General features: G+C 37.4%; 1 long non-coding RNA gene across 1 annotated transcript; it reads left to right on the top strand.

Moving 5' to 3' along the window:
* Positions 1 to 5,067: 5,067 nt before the first annotated feature.
* LOC311584416 lies at positions 5,068 to 19,936 on the top strand. Its single transcript, XR_014774860.1, has 3 exons — positions 5,068 to 5,150; positions 15,610 to 15,667; positions 16,703 to 19,936. It is a non-coding gene; the product is annotated as an uncharacterized lncRNA (long non-coding RNA).
* The last annotated feature ends 3,081 nt before the right edge of the window (positions 19,937 to 23,017 follow it).

The raw sequence follows: 23,017 nt of genomic DNA, 5'->3' as shown, positions 1-23,017 counted from the left end.
GTCTCTGTGAGTTAAAGAACAACCTAGTATATTTAGTAAATTTCAGGCTATCCAGGTCTACATAGCTTCAAAAATTAAAAAGAAAGTACAATATAAAGTAAAACAAAAGAAGCAACAGTGTATAATCGTGATACTTACTATTTTGTAAGGTGATAATATTTTTCTTTATTTCTTTTTATTTCTCTTTCAATTTCATTTTAAAACACATTCCTTTTCCCTCAGCACCATCACCAGATAGTTATCAAATGCAGAGGCTCAAGGGAAGAGTTTTATTTCCATTTGCATTCCCTGGTCAAATCTGCAGTGGGTGTCTGCTCGCTAGGATTAGTATGGGAAGGAAGCAGCTGCAAGGAAGGAAGTGCTGGCAGTGAAGATTTTGTTTTTTACTTTTTTTTTTTCTGTTGGGAGAAATTGTCCAAATAACAGGTGTCTATCATCCTAAGTGTGGGAACATGTTATTTTTATCCCGATGAGGGCCAGAGTCAGCCTGTAGGTGCTTATCTGAACTCGCAGAGAAGTCAGCTGTCCTCAGAATCCCAGGGCGTCAGTTTCTTCGCTGAGACTAAATTTTTCCTTCCATGGCTCTCATATGTAAAAATCCCACACCTCGAACATTTTTATCAGTCTTCACCACAAATCTTGCCTACGTAAACATAAGGCTTGGTTTGACACAATGCACAATTTCCATTCAAAATGAAAACAGTTGATTGCCACTTAATGTCTATAATCATAAGTAATAGAGGAAGTAGTTTTCGTCACCAAATAATACAGCCATGTCTCTATTCTCCCATCCAAACCTTAAAACACCTGATGGTGGCTGAAACACTCTTACTGTTTAGATATATTCAGAGAATTTTTGTGCTGAAAGAAGCAGACATCAGCAACATGCCAGATACTAAAATTGTTTCTTCCGTTTTTTGTTTGCTCTGGCCAGGATATCGCTATGTAGCTCTGAGTGGCCTGGAACTCACTATGTAGACAAGGATGACCCAGGGCACTAGAGATCTGTCTGCCTCTGCCTCCCAAGTGTGAAGATTAAAGATACATGTCACCGCATCCATCTGTAGTTTAAGTTTAATTATGCTACTTTTATCTGTGTGTGTGTGTGGGGGGGGGGGTTCAGGTACACATGTGTTCAGGACCACATGCATATGTCTAGGTCCACGCATGCTACAACATACATGTGAACATCAAAGGAAAACTTTAAAAAGTCACTTTGCTTTTTCTTTCATGTAGGTTCTGGGCATAAAAAATTAGGACATTCGGCTTGGCAACAAGTGTCATTATTTACCAAGCCATAACACCTTCTCCTTTCTTATTATTTTAATAAAAAAGTGACTAGTTATTTGCGTTAGTAAATCTTAGCACAAGCCTTCAGAGGAAAGCATGGAGCTGTGCCCTGTGCAGCAATACCGCTTTGCCCATTCAGAGCTAAGATGGCACAGCGAATGGCTCCCCCTGCGCCCATTTTGGCCATAAGAACCCACTCGCTGCGAGTTCATAGCCTTTTAATTTAGCAGTGCAGCTTCTCTACCTAAAACAGCATGAGCCAGGCAAAGGATGACTATAAGAAGAATGCAATGTGCTGAGTGCTGTAGTTCCCTCTGCACGCTTTGCTGAGCTGTAATGCGAAAGAGGAAAAGAACATGATTGCCAGAAGCCAGTGGCAAGCCAGAGCATGGGTTTCAAGGAGACCCTCCCCCACCCCCCCAAATTATTGATGGTAGCATGGGTAAGGAAACGTCTTACATTTGCTGTTTGATAACTCCAGAATATACTTTGTTTTCCTTTTGCCTTTAAATTACTTGCTGCCAATGGCACATTCTCGTTCATCTTTATATAGCACCTTTTATTCTTAGCTGTGCTCTGCTCTGCTCGTGGTAAGTATTCAATAAATGCTTTACTTCACTTGAAAGCATTATCTAAAGATTAATTCTCTGGTTCATTATATGCCTTCTAATTTTAGTAGTTACTGAGCACAGGAGCACCATCTTCGTATCATCTGGGAATCTTACAGGGAGATCATTTTACACACCAAATCAATCGCTTTGAATTTAGTTTTATCATATTAAAATCAAAGGAAGTGTTTATTTCCAGTTAGATTAATTTAATAAGTGACTTCAATATCCATTTATTATTTATTGTATTAAAATTTTTATCCTTTCCATAAATATATAAATTTTGCTGCTTAAAGCAGTCAAAGAATTGAACTGGAATCTTCTCTCTCCCTTTAATTTTCACCAACTTGCTACTAAAATTACCCAAATATCTTTTCTACTTTTTCTTTATTTTTTTCTGTATATCCTAACATCTTCCATGTGCTCTCTTGTATTGATATGTTCTTCCTCAAATGCCTTTGTTTGTTTTGTGAATTTTGGAGAATGTCTACAGAAGGCCAGTGCCTCAGATATCAGCAAGTTAGGTTATTTTGAATCCATAATATTTACAAATTGTCTGGACTAGGAAAACTACATATCATGCAGCAGGGATAGTCATCTTTTAAAAACACAATTAGGGCAATTTCAGTGTTGTGCATTTTTCCAGTAGCTTCTGCTTGGAGTCAGAATGAGATCTGACATCATCCACGCCCATGTATTCCTTCCTCCTTACCTTTACTGACCTCCTAGGACATCAACAGTTGTTTTCATTCCCCCAATCCGCTGGCCTGATTCTCCTCCTGCAAACATGGAAATGTTTGTTCCTTATTCCTATAGTGCTCCTCTGAATCTTTGTGTGGCTAAAACCTAGGAAAAATGTCCAAGTTCACCTTTGCAAGAAGCCCTTGCTGGCCACCTGTTTGTAGTGACATCACTTTGTGACAATCATCTAATCTGGTGTTGGTCTTTCCCCATTTGTTGTTTTCCCCCTTCAGTTGGAGTTTAAAATCTATGGAAGCAAATTGTTGCTGGGTTTATTTACCCAGAATATTTAAAATATAAACAATGGATTTATTGAATGTATGAATGTCCGATGTGGGTAGACTTTAAGCCTGAGGAGCAAGAAAATGCATTAAAAAACCAAGCAAGTCCTCAATAATTCCTGCTCTGCAAATATGTCTGTCAGATACATTGGGCTGGAAGGCTGAAGATGATGCTCCAATGTTATAGAGAGTGTTGGGTGACTGTTCAGGCAGTAAACTGCTTCTGTCATTTTTTTTTTTCATTTTGGAAACTGCTAACCTGCACTTCCGTTTCACTCAGGCATTTATGTTTTATTCCTTCTCAAGTCTCTGATGGGTTTGAAGACCAGATAGTTTGGTCTTGCAATTAAGCTTACTTGGTTAGGGGTGAAGATGCTTTTAGATCAAGATAGATGTTTAAGTTAATAAAGATGAGATATAATAGATAATGGTTTTCATTCAGAAATTTAGACCCAACAAGATAGGAAAGATGTTTACTTTAAGTTTGCAAAATACAAATAGCCAAATCACTATATATGATTATTCCTTACTGTCTTGTGGTTTTTCCTGCTGTATGTAGTTTATTTTATTCATGTGTAATAATATAAATGTATATGCTAAAACAAAACACAATAAGATAAGAAAACCCACATGATTCGTGATTATATACTCTAAATAGAATCTCCTGTGAGGGCAAAAGAATTCAGTCTTTAGTTAGAAAGGGAAAGATTCATTTTACTGATTGTCTCTTCAAAAGTAGTTCTGGGGATATTTCTCTTTTCTGAGATGTGCATGGGGATGTGGAGAGGTTCTTCTTAGAGCATTGATATACAACCCTGTCTGCCAGTCTAATAACAGGAAACAAGTGAGATGAACTAGGCTCTAATTTGGCTCAGTATTTTAAAATATTTTAGTAAATGAAAAGTGCCTATGAATTTAAAGGAGAGTGGAGAAAGGTATGAGAGAATGTTTGGGAGGGGGAGAGGCAGGAGAGAAAAGCAGTAATTATATTATAATTTCAAAAATAAGAGAAAATTAAAACATTTTAGTGAATGATTGGAGACCATATAAGTATATCCATAGAATTTCATATATTTTATGTCTATTAGGTTAGTATCTACAAAGAACAATCATAATTTAAATTATTAACTCCCAGGATTGGCAAGAAACATGTTGAAATTCAGCAGGAAAAGGGTAGAGCCATTGCTTTTGGGGAAATTGAATTGTGCAATTTTGTACATATTAACTTTCCAAGGCCATTCTAATATATTTTATGCCTTATTCATGTATCATGGTAGGCAGTCACAAGCATAATGTGATTTCAATGTAAGCATTTCTTGTAGAACAAGAAAATAAAAAGCTTCCTGACTGCACGTGCTCATCCCGGTTTAGCATCATCCAGCATGCCACGCAGTCCGAAATTTCACTGCTGTGGAATTATCCTTTTGGACTTGCGTTTTCTCATCCTGGGCCCTTTGAAAGTTGTTTCTCAGAGTTCTGGGATCTGAGTGGAAAAATGAGAGGGTCTTGGTAGAACCTTTGAAAGGTTATGTATTCGTAGTGGGCCCATGGCGCTGGCCAGAGCTCTCACTCCCTGGATGTGGCCACGGTGGGAATGGAAAAGGCTGCTCTGCAGCAGCTAAGGCCTAATTTACTTTCTTTGCAATTAGGCCTCAGGCAGACCCTGTCATCACACTCCTATTGGTAGCGAGCCCAGATCTGTAGAGACTGATTAATGCTGAGTGCCTTATGGCTCTTACGTTTTATGATCCTACTCATGTGTCCCACTATCGTGTTCCCTCTCTTAACTGTCGTCCCACACTGGTGAGTCATTGTCATCTTACCGACTCTGATTCCCGATCCTTTGCCTCCACGCTAAAACATCTGGTCCTCTCCCACCTTGTAATTGGGCAGCGCTTTATCTGAACCACCAGTTTCTATTCTTTCATATATTTTTTTTAAATGAAAAGACCTGAATATATGATCCTGTCAGTATAAAGCTGTGCTTATAATAAATTGAACTGACATCCTGAATGAAATGCACATCCATATAAAAAAAATGGAAAGATCAGAGTCTGAAAGTGGGCAGTGACATATTCATCCAGCCTTTGAGTGCTTGGGATAGGCATCCGGGACAAAGAGAGTTACAGAAAAAACAATAGGTGTAAGAATAAATGCCCGGGGAAGTTGAGACACAGCTTTTAAGATGTATGATAAGGAGCAACACAAGCAGGTGGCAGGTGAAGAAAAGGTAGGAGACATTCTGCTTGCCTTCTTCTGACTCTCATTAAAAGAAAAAGATTAAAGCCAGAGAGATAAAAAAACCTGACTTTTAAAAAGAGTGAAATTGATATGCAAAAGTAAACTCCTCACTGGCCCCATTACCCGCCCTGCTCCCAACTCCACATCCTTCACCTTTATTTCTAAGACGTCCATTTCCAAGGTCGTTTCTAGACTTTGAACTTCGTAATGCAGAAATTCCTTACTACTCATTATTGTTTGGGCAATTAGGCATGTTGATGCTTTACTGTACCCAGTACGTGCCTGTTCAGTTCAGCGCTCTCTCTCTCTCTCTCTCTCTCTCTCTCTCTCTCTCTCTCTCTCTCTCTCTCTCTCTCTTTCTCTCTCTCTGAAATGTCTTCACCCACTCATTATCTGTAGATACTTTATAAACATATTTAGGTCCATTTCACTGTATTTCGTCACAATTTCACCAAAATGAATGTGTCTCTTTCTTCTCATTTCACATCATTGTAAACAATATTCTTGCTTCCACATTCTATATTCGCTCACACATAACTTTATTGCATGGAACTCTCTTTCCACTAACGAGACTAAGCTTGTGAAAGCCACACTCTGCTTACTTTTTGTGTTTAGTAACGTTATTTGCAAATGCAGATATTTTTGCTTTAAATAAATGAATTGATGGGCTATGTTTGTAACAGGAAAACATTTCCAAAAAAGTTACTTTTTTGTTTAAGTAACTTACTGAATTCTGAACCAACTCTGGATATTTTAAGAGAAAAGATGCATTTGTGTATCTATCATCTAGAAATTTATGTTTCTAGAGAGATAAGCGGGTTTCTGAGATTTTTGTTATTTGTTTGTAAAGAATCACAAATTTTAGATGATTGCCATATCTCTCAAAATAGAAGAGCATGTGATTCGTTTCTTGGCTCTTTGTCTACCAAGTACAAAATAGCCTCTCTATTAATGAAAAAACAATACAAAGCTATCATTTATGATTGGGACTAACAGTCACCTAAAATCAGTATTGGGATAGTTTCTACTTAGTTCTCTCTCTCTCTCTCTCTCTCTCTCTCTCTCTCTCTCTCTCTGTGTGTGTGTGTGTGTGTGTAATATTTCATATTTATGTATGAATTTTATGTATACACATGAGACTCTTATATATACCAGAATGTGTTTCACACTGTTTTTATAAATTTGTGGAATGATTTATTATTTGGTTAAAAGAACAAGAGCCTGTAACTTTTAATTAGAGCACATGGCACCAATGCAAATATTATACAAAAATATGCAAATACCTTACAGAAACAGAGTAGGACTTTGGAAGGCTGATAGCATTGTTCCTTGAAGAGACACAGAGCCAATTTGGGCTGCCATCTTCTTGTCAAGACAAGATTGTCCTCCTCCTCCTCAGGGTGTGTTTTGTTTCCATAAGCCTGTGTTTCCCAGTGATTCTCTGTGAAACATCTGCACCCCTGCCAGGATTGAGCATAGGATGGGATGTAGACCACCACTCCCTCCCCACCCACATCTTACTCATCTTCCTTTCTCAAAACAGAGTAGTTATATGTTTCCTTGGTAGACAGATGGGAGAGAGAGTGAAGAGAGGAATCCACAATATCAAGAAAACAAGATGACAAATATATTTTGCAGGAGACAGTACACTGGGACTGCCTATGAAAATTCTATTCATTTAAGTAATAATAATAATAATAATAATAATAATAATAATAATAATAATAATAAAATCTCTAAACAAAATGCCTTAATGCTTAGGTTAGAAACTTAAAAAATCATTAACTCAATTAGAACACAATGTATCGGGTTTGGAATATTAACAAGATGAAAAGCATTTGTATAAGAAATAAACTTCCCAGCGAAGAACAGGAGAAAAACCAAAATCTCAGACTGAGTCAAGATGCAAGCATGCTTACTGCTTCAAGTCCTCACTTGGGGTAGTGCTTTCATAGCCACGTCTACTTCATATCTAACGTCAGCCTTCCTTCACTAGAAGTAAAACCTTCTAAAGGAGAAGCAGAACCGTGGGAGGTACTTTTGTTTTCTTCAGAAAAGCAAAATGTCAGAGGATCTCAGTGTGCTCTTAATTTAAGTGAAGATATTTTAAAAGATTGTGTTTTGGATCTAAATATTCTTTCAACGCCTGTTAAACAATAACCGAAGAGGTGGTGTTCATTATTTGTTAATTTTGTGCTTTTATACTTTTGCATAGATAATTCAGTTATGCGGATTTTTCTAAATCTGTTTCTGAAATATTCTAGCATGTATGGTTTAAAAGGGAGTTTTCACATACTTGCTAACCCAAGACTTTCATATAGATATAAAGGATTATATAAAACTATAAAACGTGTATGTGTGTGTGTGTGTGTGTGTGTGTGTGTGTGTGTGTGTGTGTGTGTGTGTACGTGGGTGTGTTTGTACACACTGGGATACAAGTTGTAGAGGATATATGTGGGTCAGAGGACAGCTTGCAGGAGTGATTTCTTTCCTTCCATCATATGGATTTGGGGATTGGACTGAGGCCTTCAGGCTTGGCAGCAACTGTCTTTATCTCCCAAGCCATGTTGCTTGGGAGACATTAAATTATTTGCAAGAAGGTGCGTTGTTTCCTCATGGTTAGAAATTAATAGTCATTTCAAATGTAAATATGCAGATTCTCTTCTGAAATTGTAAAGGACTATGCTCACCTTGTTGGTTAGAATTTTGGAGCCATGGAATGCTCATGACTGGCATTTCTTGTTTGCTGCCTCACGCTCATTCGCTTACAGAGTTCCTTTTCAACAGTTTGGACACAATCAAGTGATGTGCTCCAACTTACAAAGAAGATTTGTTCTTTGGTCCAGGTCTACTGGCCCTGAATACAGGCTCTTGAAAAACTACATTATTTTGCTTCCTGTTTCATAAGGAGGTTACATTATATTCTCTGGTAGAAGACCCTAAATATGAAACATTTCTCCAGAGGAATTTCAGGTTTTTAAAACTTTGCCAGTAAAATCTTAAGCTCTTTCCCTTCTGTTGCCAATATTTGTTTTCTTGGCAGGAGCTCTGTTTTCATCAAAAATGTCGGGAATTTGATTCAATTTGAACTATGTAAAATGGTATCAAAGTTGTACACTTTCAGTTTGCCAGACCCAAACAAAGGCTCATGTTAGTTCAGAGTGAGTCAGGCAAATAGGGCAAATGGCAAGGCAGCTCACACTGAGGCATTCCAGAAGCCTTTAGTGAAGGAGAACTCAAAGTGTAGAGTCACAGAAGGTCATTATTGACCATTATATTCAAAGAGTGTAAAATTATTACCAGGGAAATGGCCAAGGTTAGAAACCCACCAGATTTCCCTCTGGCTATATATGCTCAGTATCAGAGATGCAATGGGATTGTAAGCAAGTGGCAATCTGGTTTTCAGCCAGTTCCACTACCATAAAGTAGGAAGCACCAGGCTTTCCCATGATGTGATTAGGAAGGCTGGTTTCCTAGGTGCCTGCTATGACTATTCTTGATTAGTGACCCAGTGGCTGCCATGGGCCAGTTCTTCATATTCTACAATGCTTTGATGGGATTATACAAGTAATTTGCTGTCGCCAGAGTCCAGGAATTATGAGATGCTTGTCTTCAGTTGAGCAGGCAATACCTGCTCATGTACCATTTTTTGGTTTTTAATTTTTTCATTATAATTTATTTACATTACATCTCGATTGAAAAACCCTCACTTATATCTAACTATCCCACCATCCCTTCCTCTTGCACCCTCTTCCCCTCCCCTAGACCTCTGACAGGTGGGGTCTTCCTCCTCCACAGTCTGACCACAGCCTATTGGGTCTCATCTGGATAGCCTGCATCCCTTTCCTCTGTGTTCACACAGGGCCTCTCTGCCAAGGGGCAGCAATCAAATCATGGGCATGAGAGTTCATGTCAGAGGCAGTTACCTGCTTTCCCCTCCCCTTCTCCATGTGGAGAATGAGCTGTCCATTGGCTACATCTGAACAGGAGGTCTAGGTTCTATCCTTAAAGTGTCCTTGATTGGTGCATCTGTTAGTGCAGGCTCCCCTGGGTCCACATCTGCCAGTCTTCCATGCCCATCTCTTCCACACAACTCGCAGCTCTTAATCAAGAGTACAGCTTTGAGTCTCAGTATCTCTCTTGATCCCTCACTGGGTAGGGTCTCTCAGAGGACATCTACGTTGGGATAATATCCACTTATAAGCGAGTATGTACTATATATGTCTTCTGAGTCTGGGTTACCTGACTCAGGATGATTTTTTCTAGTTTCATCTATTTCATTTGCCTGCAGATTTCAAGATTTTCTTGTTTTGGATAGCTAAATAGTATACCATTGTGTAAATGTACCACAGTTTCTTTATCCATTCTTCAGTTGAGGGACAACTAAGCTGTTTTCAGATTCTGGCTATTATGAATAAAGCTGCTATGAACATAGCTAAGGAAATGTCCTCTTTTTATAGTGAAACATATTTTGGGTATATGCCCAGTAGTGGTATATATGGGTCTTGAGGTAGCACTATTCCAAATTTTTTGAGAAAGAGACAGATTCATTTCCAAGGTGGTTGTATGAGTTTGTATAATCAGCATATTTTATGAAGGAAAGGAAAACCAGGAAATATGTTATCAAACCTGGTATCACTGAAGTGTGATCCTGCTTGGGTGGAACTGAATGTCTAGAGACAGAACAATAAATCTAATGAGTACATCCATTTGTCTCAAGACTTAGAAAAAATGGAAGCTTTTAAAGAACAGCTATTTCATCTATAAAAAGGATATTTCCAGAGTTCATTCAAATGTCTTAGACTAAAGGGTATGTTTGAGATGTTAAAAATAACTGCCCCATGCAGAGTTCACAATTCTGTTTCCAGCTACAGTACAGTTAATTCCATCTGTGCAAGGCTGGAGACATGAGTGCTTAGATCACTTAGGTCCCTATATTCAACCACATCTTCCAGTAGCTGGTCATGATGACCCTGGGCCTTGGTAAAACTGTCCACTCGGGTCATTTTCTTGATTGATGTAGGTTACATCAATCTAAAAGCGGTTGATATGATTGGTTACACTCACTGGAAAGAATGGATTGACTATGTCACAATTAATATAGTTTATAGCAAAGACAAGAATTTAAGAGATATGCTAAGAAGAATGGCTAAAACTTCTACTGAAATAAGATAAAGTTAACACAATAATGGTGAACATTTCAAATAAAATTTGGACATTGCCATAATAATATTTTTATGGCATTAAAATGTTGAAAATCTAGAATTTTACAAGAATGATTTCAATCAGTAATACTGCTGTCTTTAATTTTGGATAGAATGTTTATAATTGACATGTTATGAAACTGAACTTTTTGAATTTGGGACAAGAAGTCTTTGTCTTACAATGCCAAATTTTAAATTTACCCTAAGACCAGTGTCAAGAAGAAATTATAACTAGAAGTTTGTATTCACATTTTTATTAATTTCCTTTAGGAGATGATAAATCTGTTATTAAATATGCACACATACATACACAAGAACAAGAAAGAGAGTGGGGAGGGAGAGAGAGGGGGGAGAGAGAGAGAGAGAAAGAGAGAAAGAAAACAGACAAATTTTGCTTCAGGATTCCCAGTTTGATTCATTAGGCACAAATTATTTTCTGAATTAAAAATAACACTTAATAGTCTAATGGATAGTCACATTGATTTATTATTTTAATTAGTTTAAATTAAACCCTATTTGTTGCATGACTGTGTTTGTAAAAGTACACTGAAGTCATTGACTAGAGCAATGGAAGCGTTGTTTGTGGCATTAAATTATTAAATTCCTTCTGCTTTAGGAGAAATCTTTAGCTCTCTTAGAAATATAAAACCAGAATTGTGCCTGAGTGTACACACACACACACACACACACACACACACACACACACACACACAAACACACACACTCCTATTCCTTTGTGATGTTATAAAGATTTTGACCTTTTATAATTAAATACTTATAATTATAATTTAAAAATATAAATAAATTATAATTAAATATAAATAAAAATTAAATATAATTAAATTATTAAAAATTATAATTAAATAAATAAAAAGGTATTAAGCTGATATCCAAGACATGTATTTTAGAAATAGTATTTATTAATAGTAAACATTATTTCTATAAATATGAATAGAAATGTTCTTTTCTTACTATATACGTTGACTATAATCTTTCATTTTACCCCAATACTCCCTAATTATTCCTATGTCCCTACCCATCCAACTTCATGTTCCTTCTTTCTCAGTCTTTCAAAAGAGAAAATCCCAAACAAAAACCTGAAATAAAACCAAATAATCTAAAAAAAAGAGAAGAGGGCAAGAAATACCCAAACAAAACATCAGAATCTCACAAAAATCTTGTAGTTTGTCTTGTTGCCCAACAACTCCCAGGAATGGGACCTGCCCTGGAGTATGGTATAGTCAGAGAACTTCCACGGGAGCAAACTTATTTTATCTTTTTTTAGTATGTATCAGTTGTAAATTAATGTTATTAGGAGTCACCATTTTTTGCAATATTCCTTTAGCAGAATAATATTTGTTGGTATTTCTTTTTTTGTTTGTTTGTTTTTGTTTTGAGACAGGATCTCTCTGTGTTAGCCTTGGCTGTCCTGGAGTCTCTTTGTAGACCAGGGTGGCCTCGAACTCACAGCAATCCGCCTGCCTCTGCCTCCCAAATGCTGGAATGGTATTTCTTTATAATCGATCTAATCTCAGTTCTTGGCCACTTTTGCAGTGTTAGATATTGGATTTTTGTCTCATACAACTAAAAAAAAAACATAGTACCACAATATTTGTACTATTTCTGTACGAATATATCTTGGAGGCAGAACTCTGTTGTAGGTCACAAGGTTTGTAGTTGGATGATATTTATGACCACTTTTCTCCTTTAGTAGAGTACAATGTATCATCTAATACCATCAACCCTAGTTAGCAGGGGTCAGCCATGTAACTCAGCATTGGCTTGGTTTCTCCATGTTTGACGGCATGAGTAAGTTAAGTCTTTAGCAAAAAGGCTTTATCATCCGGTCATGGAAAGTAACCAATAGCCTTGGGAAGAGCCTAAGGTGTTTAGGACAGTCTCTGAGACTTTTTGGCTAATGACTCTACAAGATGTAATCCATCCTAGCACTGTAGATTTTTCTTGGGCACATATAATATTTACTTGAAGTTTTGTCTCCCCTATTATATGCTGATTCTATTTAAATTCCTTTCTTATATGCCTATGTTTCAGAAAACTTCTACAGGGGTAGGTATCTATATTGATTCTAAAAATATCTTTAGTAGTATTTTTCTCTCCCCATAGTCCCTTCGTTATCCTGCCTTATGATCCATTTCACCATTTAGTCCTCCTAGCCTAGATACTACTTTATCCCTTTGTAACATTGTATTCATTTCTCCTTCCTTAGCAGATCTCCTCCACCTTTAGTCTCCTACTGGCTACCTAAACTGTGGTTACTTGTATTCAAAATTTAGAGCTAACACTTAAGACCTAACATGGACACAAAAGACAGAACATGTGATCTTTGTCTGTTTGGCTACATTCTACATCATGTGTGGACACATATGCCTGTAGTAAGATGTAGAGTCCTTTGGGTATATTCCCAAGAGTGGTGTAGCTGGATCCTGAAGCACACTGATTCTCCATTCCTTTAGGAACCTCCATACTGATTTCTATAGTAGTTGTATGAGTTTTTACTCTTTCAGTCAGTGAATAAGTGTTCTGCTTCTGCATTCTCATCAACATGTGTTGATTTGTTTCATTTATCTTGGCCATTCTAACTGGGGTTTGGTGAAATCTCAAAGTAGTTTTACTTTGAATTTTCTTCATTGCTAAGGATGTTGAACATTGTAAAACATGTTCAGTAGTCATTCATATTTCGTTTTTCGAGACCTCTCCATTTACTTCTTTACTATGTTTAAATTGAGTTATTTTCTTGATCTTCATTTTTCATTCTCTATATATTCTAGCTGTACCACTGTAAAAATTTTTCCCATTGTATAAACTGCTGCTTTGCTTGAATAATGGTGTCCTGTGAGGTACAGAAGTTTTTATCCTCATGAGGTTGCATTTATTCAATTTATTCATTGCTGCCTTTAGAATCTGTGCTTTCAGTGTTGTTTTAGAAAGTCCCTTCTCTCTCAGTGACTTCAAGGCTATTTCCTACTTTTTCTTCTTTCAGATTCAGGGCATCTGCTGTCATGTTGAGGTCCTTGATCCCTTTGTGCTTGAGTTTTATGTAGACTGAGAGATGTAGATAGCTCTAGCTCCATTCTACTTCATGTAGCTATCCGATGTGATGAGCACCATTTGTAGAACTGTTGTCTTTTCTTCAACATGTATTTTTGTTTTTACTTTTTAAAACTAAACAAAAAATTAGATATCTGTAGGTGCTGTAAACATGAAGTTTCATGTACAAAGAAACAGAAAAATCCATTAATAACACCATTGAGAAATAGTTGAGTATCTTGATGTTCCTACATGCGCAAATAGGCCTGCTGAATTTCTGTATACTCCTTTAACACATACACCTTTCAGACTTATTAGTAACTATATGGTTTTATAAGTTCTAAATGTTAATCATTTTTATCCTTCTTTCTGCTGAGAATCTCAATTCATGGAGAAGACTGTGTATTAAATCAGGTGTCTGTTTTTATCAAGGGGATATTAAGTTACTTTGCATGGAATAAAGGCTGCTTCAGACAATTGAGTTGAAAAGCAATCTGACAGAGCTTACAAGGTTTATTATTTTAGCTCTTTGTCTTAGTTCAGCTTTTATTGCTGTGCTGTGAAGAGACACCATGACCATGGCAACTTTTATAAAGAAAAATATTTAACTGGGGCTGACTTGCAGTTTCAGAATTTTAGTCCTTTATCCTCAGGGTGGGAAACATGGTAGTGTTCAGGCAGACATCATGCTGGAAGAGCTAAGAGTTCTCAATTTAGATCTTGATCTGGTGGCAGCAAGGAGGAGACTGTAATTCCATAATGGAGAGAACTTCAATATAAGAGACCTCAAAGCTCATGCCCACAGTGACACGGTTCCCCCAACAGGGTCACACTTACAACAAGCTCACACCTATTCCAACAAGGCCAAGCCTCCTAGTAGTGCCACTCCCCATAGTTCAAGTTTTCAAAAACATGAATCTATGGGGGCCAACCCCATTCAAACCACCACGTTCACTCCCTGGACCCCATAGGCTTTGTATCTATAAATATACAATTGCTTAACTATAATCCCCCATGAAATAAAAATAAAAATGCTGATCATGTACTTCTGGCATATCATGGCACAGGATATAAATTACTACAGGGAAGTGATCACAGTAACAAGATACGGAACCAAAGCAAAACTAAGCTGGACAAACTCCAAACTCTGCCTCTCCATGTCTGATGTCAAGAAGCTTTTCAGATTTCCAACTTGTTTCAGTTTTCTTGACTGCAACACACTTCTTTCTCTTGGGCTGGTTCCACTACCTGCTAGCAACTTTCCTTGACAGGAATCCCATGTCTCCGGCACCTCCAACATCTTGTGGTCTCCAAGGCAATCCAAGCTTCAACTTCAGAGCTTCACATAATAACCTGACACTCTGGGCCTCCATGCAGGGATGTCTCTGGCACATTTATAGCCACAGAGGGCTTTCCTTAGTCTCAGAGGAAAATTTTATTCTTGATTCTAAAGGTAGAACCACGTGGCTGAAGCTGTCAAGTTCTGTGGCTTACTGGGGTTTGAATATGCCTCTCTAATTCAATGACAGATTCACCAGTTTTCTGTTTTCAATGGTTTCCCTTCACTGTCTAATTTGGTTGTTCTAGAATTTGTTCTGTGGACCAGGCTGGCCCTGAACTCAGAGATCTGCATGCCCCTGTTGACTGAGTGCTGGGATTAAGGGCATGTACCACCATATCTGGACTTCCTTTTCATTATAGATCTTTATAAGCATGGCCACTGAGCGTCAAGATCAGGATTGAACACCTCATAATCTGGAGCAAAGTCATGTTGTCTTCCTGCCTCAAGATCTGGATAACAGGAGTGTCCTCCATTTCTGGACTGTAGTTCATTCTAGATGCAGTCAAATTGTCAACTTAGCATAATCTTCACAACCTGGCACACAATCATATCTTCTAATGGCCAAATAAAAGCAATAACCGGATCATAATGACATGTAACATAATATAACTATGCCTCATACAACTGCAAATTCATAGTAAATTTGGAATAGGTGGCAGTTTCTCTTGGAGAACATATTTTTCATAAGATGGAACATTATCATGGTGGGATCTTGCCTCAAGGTCAACTCTTCCTTAATTTCTATTGAATATCTTTAATCTGTTTGTCTACTTGAACACAGAATTTAGCTCCATTCCACTTTGTGTTGTCTTTTTAATCATTAAACAATACATTTTGTATTTTTCATTTCTCAGCTTGCCATATTTGATCAAAGAACTCTTCATAAGAGTGAACCACAGGACAGATTTTATGGTAAGGTGTTTTGAGATTTCCTTTGCAAGTGAAATTAATCTAAATCTCTTTACCTTAGCCTTAGGCAAACTCTTCTGACAAGGGCAAAAAAAACCAGCCACAGTCTGCATCAAAATATCACTCAGGCAAGCTCTAGGCAAGACGCTAAACATTCTCCTCTGAAACCTCTTGAGCCCCCACAGTTCAAATGAGCCTCAACACCACTGTCTTCTGTGCTTCTAATAGTACAGCTCATTAAGGTCCACGTATAGAACTCTACTGCTTTCCTTATTTATTTACTGTTTATTTATTTAATTTTCCACTGTTTTTCTAATTCACAGTCCCTAAGTCCACATTCCTTTGAGAAAAATCATGGTCAGGTCCTATCACAGCAACACCCTACTCCTGGTACCAACATGTTTCTTGGGGTTTTATTGATGTGAACAGACACCATGACCTATTATCATCATGGTGGAAGCACGGCAGCATGCAGACAGACAGTGCTGGAGGAACTGAAAGTTCTACATCTTGATCTGTAGGCAGCAAGGTAGAGACTGTAATTCCAAAAGCCTGAGTATAAGAGACCTCAAAGCCTGCCATGGCATTGACACACTTCCTTCAGTAATGTCTCACCTACACCAACAGGGCCATACCTCCTAAATAGTGCCACTTCCCATGGGCCATGCATGTAAACACATGAGTCTATGGGGGCCAAACCTATTCAAACCACCACACTTTTGTGTAGAAACTTTACTATGCTAATGTCAACTATGGATTGAAGAGATTCTCTCTCTCTTTCAATAGATATTACTTTTCATGTACTACTACACAGTATCCCCTGATTCATGTGTTCTTTAACACATCTTAGTAAACATCCAATAAAATTAGAATGTATGGAAGTGGTGTTTATTTTCTTATTAGTAAATGTGATGGTTTATCTTCGTTTTCAATTTGACTGGATCTGGAATCAAATAAAAGGCAAGAGAATGCTTGTGATGAGGTTATCTGAAGTAGGAAGACCCTTTCTAAAATTAAATTTCACTTTCTTACATCCAGCTAAAATGAAGTTGAGGAGGGGTTGCTTTTGTCTGTTGGCCTGAGCTCACCCACACTGTTGCCAATGCCTGTGCTCCTGCATTCCTTCACGAAAATCAGAATCTATCTTCTTCAGGCTTTCAACATGGAAGGAAGACCAGATTCTCTCCAGGAACCCTACAGACCTTCAGTATAACACCCAGCCTTCTGAGCTGAGCCACAACGAGGCTTTTGGCTACTCTTCTGTGAGATACTCACTGTTAGACTACCTAGAATATTTTGTGTACAACAATTAGATAAATTCACTTCTATTTCATATTGATTCTGTTGGTTCTGTTCCTCTAGAGAACCCGAACAACAGAGAAAATGGTTTATATTCCATTAAAGCTTGTATCATATGTCTATACATCATGTTAAGCACAAGGGCTTTGGGGTTCTATTGCTTCCTTGACACTACAAGTTCAGTCATTTAAAATATCAAAAGTTTAAACAATATCTTTTGGTATTTCAAAGTTCTGATTTACGTCTCAATAGAATAAAAATCAATGTTGGCTGAATAACATTTTTTTTTTTTTTACTAAATCTGTTGAAAAGAACATATTTCTTTCCATTCCAATTGTTGAATAAAGTCAACTCTTTGTGTTTGTAGAACTGAGATCCCTGTTTGGCTGTTAATCTGAAGGCCTTTTTCAGTTGTGAGAGTCTTTTCATTCTTTGGGTAGGACAATTCTTTCTCATCTTAAAAGCCCAATAACCCCCTTTTAAATATTTTCTACTTTTTCTCATGTCACCAAAACAAAAAATCATCTCTGCTTTTAAGATTCATTTGACTGCGTATTCACAATAGCAAAACACCCTCCATAGATGTAAGATATGTAAAATGACTAGGTCACAGATATCAGGGGACATATTTCTTCCTATTATACTGTGGAGACAAATTCAAATGAGACATGATCTACCGTGCCGTAACATTGCATTAGTCAGGTCTCAAAGGACCTAATCATAAGTAAACATTAAATGATCAGTTATTATACATTAATAATGTGATGCAGAAATCACACTTTTCACAGGAACTGTCCTATCTAAATATCTTGGAGGTGGTCCAAAGAACAATCATTTAGTTCCATAATAGGCTTTATGAAATATTCCTTAGTCAAATGTCCCATTTGTGACAAATCCTGGATCACTAATGATTATTTCTCTTTCTCTAAGTAAAGAATTGGCATCAGGTATTTTTGAGAGGAGGATGGTGTTGTACATTTGACACTCAATGTTTATCCTTTGATTTCTTCACCAATTCCATTTAATGCATGAAAATGTGATTTCATGAGGGCAGATACTAACCACATTGTACCAAGAATACTTTATATTCTATGTTTAGTTATTTTTTACTTTAAACTTTAGCATTTCACACATGACCACAATGTATTTACATCATATTCATATCTTCCTCTGCCCTTTCAACTCTTTTTACATCTACTTATCCATTTCTCAAATTTTTACCTTCTTTTGATTACCCACCTAATATAATCAGTGTTTATATTGAGCCACTGAAGTCCAGAGCAAATGTCTCTTCATGATACAAGCATAGCATTGTCAAAGACCAGAATGCCTCAAATCTATGTGAATGTCAAAGCCTTCCCTAGGTGAGGCTCAGAGAGATGACAAGCTTTCCTCTTTCATGTGTGCAGATGTTGAAATATGTGCAGAAAATGTCCACTACAGCTTTCTTTATCCTATTAATCACAGTAGGTAGTTATTGTCTCAGGTGTATTCTGAACATGAAATAATTTGTTAACAGCTTGTGTGCGAGTTGGCCATGTCTCCTAGGCATCTATATGACTTGCAGACTGACTTCTCCCCTACAGAGATTTCTACTACAGAGAGTAGCTAAAATCTGCCTTCTTGTTCAGTTGTATGCAGTAACACCATTTCCCTGATCAACTGTATACAATAAATACACTAAGCATCTGGGGTGCTGCGGCTTCTCCATCTAAGACTTTAGACCCTCAAGCCTCAGGTTTTCTTTAAATTTATCTCTCTTTTCTTCTCTACCCCAATTAGGTCAGTCCCTGGAGCCATGTAGGGGCATGACAAGTGCTATCTATGTGTATGGGTATGAGGCCATTCATTGGAGCATGGTAAACCTATCATTGGCCATGCCATTAAAAATAATAATTCTGCCTCCCCAGGAACTGCCTATAGCTTCTCAGTTTATAATGGAGCCTGGAGATTATTTCCCCCTCATAACTGGCTAGCTTGGTCATATACAAGTCTTGTGCAGGTAGCCACAGCTAATGTGGGTTCATACTTACAATAGCAACATCTATGCCCTGAAGCACTTCTATCCAATCACCTGCCCTGATATTTTTTTCTTTATCCTCTGCTGTGTATCCTTCTTTAGCCTGTGTAGGGTAAGAGGTGGATAAGGAGACCCCATTTAGTGCTGCACACTCAGTCTTTTCTCAGCACTTTGAGCAGATCAAACACTCAGTTTAGTGACTGCAGTGAACCCTGTTCTCTAGCCAGATCTATTTTATATCTTCTTCAAGACTCACTGAAGGTATGTTCCCAGTTATCCTTCTTGCTTGGAAATGAACTTTCTAACTCTAATGGGACTATCCCCTAGGTTTGCCCACTGGTCTTTCAATCTTAGAAATGGAAACGAGGGCTTTCTATTCTCTTATACACATACCCTGGTACGTATTAAAGCTGGGATTACTGTCTGTCTGTTACCTGTTCTTTCACAAATCATTTCCCAGGATGGGTTACTTCTCTAACCTAGTAAGCTCAGTAGGTGGTTATAGTCTCAGGTATATTCTGACCATGAGACAGCTGGCATGGGTGAAAACTGGCAGTGTCTATTAGGTGCTTACTTATTTTATATCTTTGAAATATGGTATTTCTCCATATTTCGTCTATTATGTTGCTTTGGAGGAAAAAAAAAAAACCATTCACTGCACCTTGATCCCAAACAGTTGCATGTTACAGAAGATCCCTGCACTGAATCATGTGAAGGTGGTCATAACTAAAACAAAACAAAGCAAAACAACAAAACAGAAATGTTGGTTCTGACAAGGAATTGATCACCTGTAAATCCTAGAAGATTGGATAACTTGTTTATGTTCCATATGTTTTCATTCAATATTGTTGTTTATTTTGCTTAGAACCATAATTCTCACAAAGATTATAAGATCTGCTGTAAGTATTATCTGTCTAAGAAAATGCTAAAAGAGGAAAAAAACAAATTTTGATAATGTACATTAATCTTCAAAATTCCATCAATAAAGCACATTCAACACTTAGTTAAGATGGGCAAGCCATTATACCTGGGCAGACTGTATAGGAAATAGCATGGTATGAATAAATTTAATTCATGTCTACAATTTCAAATGATCTTGGATTGTATGCTCTAGTGGACACAGAAGGTAGAAGGTAAACCTAAATTATGTGCTGTTATCAGTGAAAATTTAGACTCCTTAATAACTGGAATTCTGATTTTTTTTCCTACCATCAATTATAAACATTTTGAAGTAACTTTTGAAGATTTTCTGCTGTTTTCAAAATTAGCTTGATGCTAGACCAAGCAATATGGAATATAAATTTGATTTTTTATATATAAACTAAAGTTAACTCATAAATTGTCAATGCAGAAAACCTACATGGTGGCAGTTTCACACCTGAGAAACTTATTTGTGTGTGCATATGTTGGTGCATAAGAATGTATGGGTGCATATGTATGTATGTGTAGGTAGAATCCAGAGATCAACTTCAAGTATTGTTTCCCAGGGACCACCCACATTGTTTTTGAGATGGTCTTTCACTGGGAAGTCATGGTGACTAATTTGTCTAGGCTGGCTAGCCCCTGCATCTGTGTAACCCTCCTGTCTCTGTCTCCCTAATAATAGGATTATTAGCATATACAAGCACATTCAGAATTTTATAGGGGTGATGCAGATTTAATTTAGATAATCATGCTTTTATGACAGGCCATTTAACAATTAAGGTGTTATCTCCAGGCCCAACATCTTTGTTTTAAAGGGTAGTAATTTCCCTATTATCAGACACTTCATCCATTATTCTTTTCTTATGGATAAAGAAGATTATACAGAGAAATGATAAATGACTCTTCAAATTGTACATACAGTCAGAGGTGGAAAAAGCATTTGAATTTATGATGGTCAACATGGTTGAATTAGGAAGCAATTAGGGCATTAATGAGGCACATCTATTGCGACTACGTGAATGATTCCAGAGACTCTTGACAAAGCAGAAAAGATCAGTCCTCTGCATGAGTAGATTTATCCTGTGGGCAAGCCTCCTGGACAGAAGAGAGACAAAAGGAGAAAGCATTAATTCCCACTGCCTCCTAGTTGGTGCCACAGAAAACCAAGCTCCTCTTACTACAGTACTTTCCTTGCCATGACAGACTTAATTCATTGGAGTCGGAAGACAAAAATAAACCCCGGCTTGTAAATTGCTTCTTGTCTGGTGTTAGGTCACTATGCTATATAGGGTAACCATACAGGCCTTTTGAAGCATGCTTCTTATCAAACTTACTCCAAGGGCATTCTGTACTTCTTGCAATTAAACAAAGCCATTATTATTTAACAGTGAAGATTTAGCAGCTCAGGGAAGAAAAGGAGAAATGCTTGGTCTGAGCTGATAATGTCAATCTGAGTTGTAAATAGAACTCAGGTTTCCCGACTTCAAACAAATGCTAAAATAGCACCAAGTCCTTTTTCTAAGCAATGAGATGCATTACACTCTTCTGTAAAGAAACTTTTTGATCTTTTTAAATGAACTATTGAAAGATGAGATGTGAATCTAAATTATGTAAGTATGTAATAATTTATTTTCATTTCATGAACTTTCTTGCTTTTTATTTGTGTCAGAATTAGAGTATGTAACGTTGTTGTGGCAGTTTGAGTCAAAATGGTCCTCACAGGCACACAGAGCATGGCACTCTTGGGAGGCACAACCTTGCTGGAATTGGTACGGCCTTAACAGACAGAGTATGCCACTCTCGGGTGGACTTTGATTATTCACTGTATCTTCCTCCTGCCTGAAGATCAAGATGTAGAACTCCCAGCTCCCTCTCCAGCACCATGTCTGCCCACATGCTACCATAGACTAAACCTCTGAACTTGTTAGCCAGAGCCAGCTAAATGTTTTTCTTTATACGAGTGGGTATGGTCATGCTGTCTTTTCACAGCAATAAAAGACTAAGACAAACATGATATGAGGCTAAATAGCATATGATGAAAAAGAGAATACTTATTATTTTTCTTGTTTATTAAAATAGATAAGACACATATTTGAAAATGAGTTACAGTAAGCCTTATACACTGAGTCAACTAAAAAATGAGTTAAATTTGTTTTCCAGAGGCCATTGTATTTGTTACCTGATTTACTTTATTGCCTTAATTTTCATTAATGATTGTGTACACATAAAAGATAAGGCGATGGCAATTCTAACAGTTGGAAGGCAGAAGAAAAATCAATTTTCAGCCTGTTGAATTTTATCAACCTCAATACCAACTCAAACATTTTAGTTCTTCATAGAGACAATTACAACATAGAAAGTGTTTGCAAAGTGTATGTCACATGTGTTTTACAGCTTTTGAGTTTTGTTTTCATGAGCTTTTGAGTCATTGCTGTTGTTTATAATCTGCATCTGTTATAAAAAAATCAAATATAAAGGGATGCAAATATAGTTCTTATGAACAAAATAAAAACAGAATCATGAATAAAAAGGAAACCAAATGATGAGAGATGTGTTAGGATGCCTTGAGGAGAATCTCTGATTGTAATCTTGAGAAAAGTCCACTGGGCTAACATTACCTTGAGTTCATAAAGTATCAGAATGCAAACCCCACTTCCAAGGGGTCTCCAAACAAACAGGTGAAGCAAGGGATTTATGAAACACTGTAGCACATACAAACTGTGCCAAATTATTGTCAATTGTGTTTTGGCTTCAGCCTAAACAATCTTCACCTTTGGGAATCAGGCACATCTGGAAATGTCAGCCAGACAGCCTGAATAGGAAGGGCTTCCAGACACTTAATTTATGCAACTCAGAGAAACCTTCTAGGAAAGGGACAGAGGGACCTGACAGCACAGTCAGATGGAAGGCGTGGGGCGTACTGTGTCAGGTGAGCTAGTATTACTTCAACTTCCAGGCTAATTTTCACATATTTAATGTCTGTGCTACAGATCAGGAGAGCTTTGTGCAAATACTGCAAAACTTTTGGCTCCATGCTATGTTGTTTAATCCTCCTCAGAGAGTATGATGTAAAAAAAAAAAAGGGGGGGGCTAGGGGAGGGAGATGATAT

Source organism: Acomys minous (assembly GCF_964271855.1).
Source record: "Acomys minous genome assembly, chromosome: 15".
Lineage (NCBI taxonomy): Eukaryota > Metazoa > Chordata > Mammalia > Rodentia > Muridae > Acomys > Acomys minous.
The sequence above is the reverse complement of the archived record's forward strand: the minus strand, read 5'-3'. Positions and strand labels throughout refer to the sequence as shown.